The 2,500-nt window shown below is 41.0% G+C and overlaps 1 long non-coding RNA gene across 1 annotated transcript in view; it reads left to right on the top strand.

Annotated features, from left to right (window-relative positions):
- Positions 1 to 2,500, top strand: part of LOC138000256 (uncharacterized) — a 52,520-nt gene that overhangs the window by 9,056 nt on the left and 40,964 nt on the right. The window lies entirely within an intron of this gene.

Raw genomic sequence — 2,500 nt, 5'->3', positions numbered from 1 at the left:
AGGTTTTCGCACGCAAGAGATCTCGTCGTACGCACAACTCATTGAAGGTATGTGCAGTTAAAAGACATTCGCCTTGGAAAATGATTTTTTTACTTCTTAACTATTTTTAGGGGTAAAGGGGTTAGTTTCTAAAGAAACTGTGTTGCTACGTCGGTGGGGAAGTAGTATACAAAAATTTGGTTTCATCAAAGGAGTTGATAACGTAAATTGACCACCGTACAGAGGTTCTAAAAGCTGACGTTTCGAGAGTTAGCCCTTCATCAGAGCGAATCGAGGAAGTGTGGGTTATGTGTAGTTTTTATAGTAGAGTAGAAGCTGCGATATTGGTGGTAACATGGCACCGTGAAAAATAGGATACGTTAGTTAAATGAAAGGCGTTCGTTAATACCGTGAGGATTAAGGGTGCTGATTTGGAAGATGAATTTTTGTTCCAGATTCTTGCGGCTTTCCGTCGTACCTAGATGTAGGGAAAGGCCGCAGATAGCCAGGTTTTTTTTGGAGTGGTTAGGGAGATTAAAATGACGAGCCACTGGCTTAGACGCATCCTTGTCATTCTTCTCAACATCGCGAAGGTGTTTGCGGTTTCGGTCGCCTAGTCGTCTACCTGTCTCGCCAATGTATAATTTATTGCATAACATAGTGGTTATGCAATAAATGACATTTGCGGAGGTACATGTAAAACGATCGGTGATCTTAACAGATCACATAGATCCCGGTATTTTGCTCGTGTTAAGAGTAAAAGACAAGCTTTGCATCGTGAGCGCGCGCATTTGAAAGTGCCGGGTTGCTCGTTAGTTTTGAGCGCGCTTTTAACTAAAAAGTTGCCTAGGTTTTTGTCGCGTTTGAATGAAATAAGTGGAAGTTGCGAAAAGATTCTACCAGTCTCGGGATACTTCATTTGGGTACTCCATAGGGGTAAACCCGAACACAGGTGGCTACAACGTTGTTTCAAGTCCAGTTTTTGTCGACTTCATTACTGTTAAGGCCACGTGGACGAACGTTATAATCGTCAAACAACTAAAATTGGCTTAACTTACTTGGCCATGACTCTAACTCGCTCTACCTGAAAATTGTTTGCCTGCTATCCAGGAACGAACTAGGCATGAAAACCGTCATTTGTTTTACACGGATAACATTAAAATTTATCTTCACGTGCTCAACCTGAATTTGGCCGTTATCTTTCGACTACTTCGGGACTTTAAGATCAACAACGCGGGCGATACGTATGAAACTAAGGCATCTCAAAATATAACTCTTCACTATCGCAAGTGTTTTTATTCCATCTCGTTCACGTCGAACAATATGGGCGAAGTATCCTAAAATAACTTGGGTACGAGCGATTTCTGAGTAAAAATAAAGAACAAAAAGGTTCACATTTGTATCCTCAGTTTGTTGTCTAAACCTCATATTTAGTGACTTCGCGTCGCTGTTATGCAGAGTACCACAAAAATAAGTGCTAACATGCATGTTGCACGTGCAGCACGATTATTTTTCTCAGTTTTAACCAATGTTATTACTGTTTTGTGGCGTTTATGGATATTTTCAAATCCGGAACTCTACTCGTCCACACGTATCCGGCGAATTCGCTGGCGAATCCGAGATCCGGAACTTTTTGAATACGCTCTCCAGAGTGGATATTTTTGAATCCGCTATGAATCCGGAACCGCTGAATCCGGAAATTTTCTTTTTCCGGATGACGTAACAAGATCGAGAACAGTTCTTTACTGTGAAATCAATTCTCAAGATGACTGCCAAGGGCAATATTGTTTCTATATAGCGCATGCTCTGTTACGCGTACGTCTGTTTCCATGAGGAGTCCTGAGTACTAGAGTGAATCCGGATGCGTTTGGTTGAATACGCTATGTGTGGATGCGAATATTTTTGAAAAATATCCGGCCGGATACGTGTGGATGGAGCGTGAATCTTTCCTTTTTTAAAGCTGACGACGGAAATGATACATAACTCGCACTTGTAGGGTGATTATAATAAATTCCAAGATAGATTTTTCTACACCGCCCCATGAAATCGCTTGCTCCCCCACTTTGTTTAACTTTAGGAAGGATTTCAATAATTTATTAATCCTTTTATGCTACCAAACCAGCCTAAGAGAATTATAGGATAAGAGAAAGCAAATCCCTCCCAATTTTAGGTCAAAAGCATTTTTGTGTCAGTTCTGTGGGCACAGGTGTCTCAGTGACTAATAAGAGATTCTGGGACCAAATCTGAAAGTTTCCTAGCCACTCTGCCTTTATGAAGCCACTTCCCCTCCAAAAAACAAACAAGAACAACAGCTCTGCAGGCAGACTTCAACTTGTTTTTTAATTCCTTTTGCAGTTCTTGTAATGGAGGTTTTAGAGAATGGAGTCAAGGTTAACTTTCTAGGCATGTTCTTTTTTGGGGGTGTAATTTAGGGTCAGGGTCAGGGTTAGGTTTAGCAAAAGCAAATCTGATGCTTGCCTTATCGATGACATATGTATACCAACTATGCGTTTAGAATCAA

This window comes from Montipora foliosa, chromosome 4 (genome assembly GCF_036669935.1).
Source record: "Montipora foliosa isolate CH-2021 chromosome 4, ASM3666993v2, whole genome shotgun sequence".
In the NCBI taxonomy this organism is placed as follows: domain Eukaryota; kingdom Metazoa; phylum Cnidaria; class Anthozoa; order Scleractinia; family Acroporidae; genus Montipora; species Montipora foliosa.
Note: the sequence above shows the minus strand (reverse complement) of the source record. Positions and strands in the feature narration are given on the sequence as shown.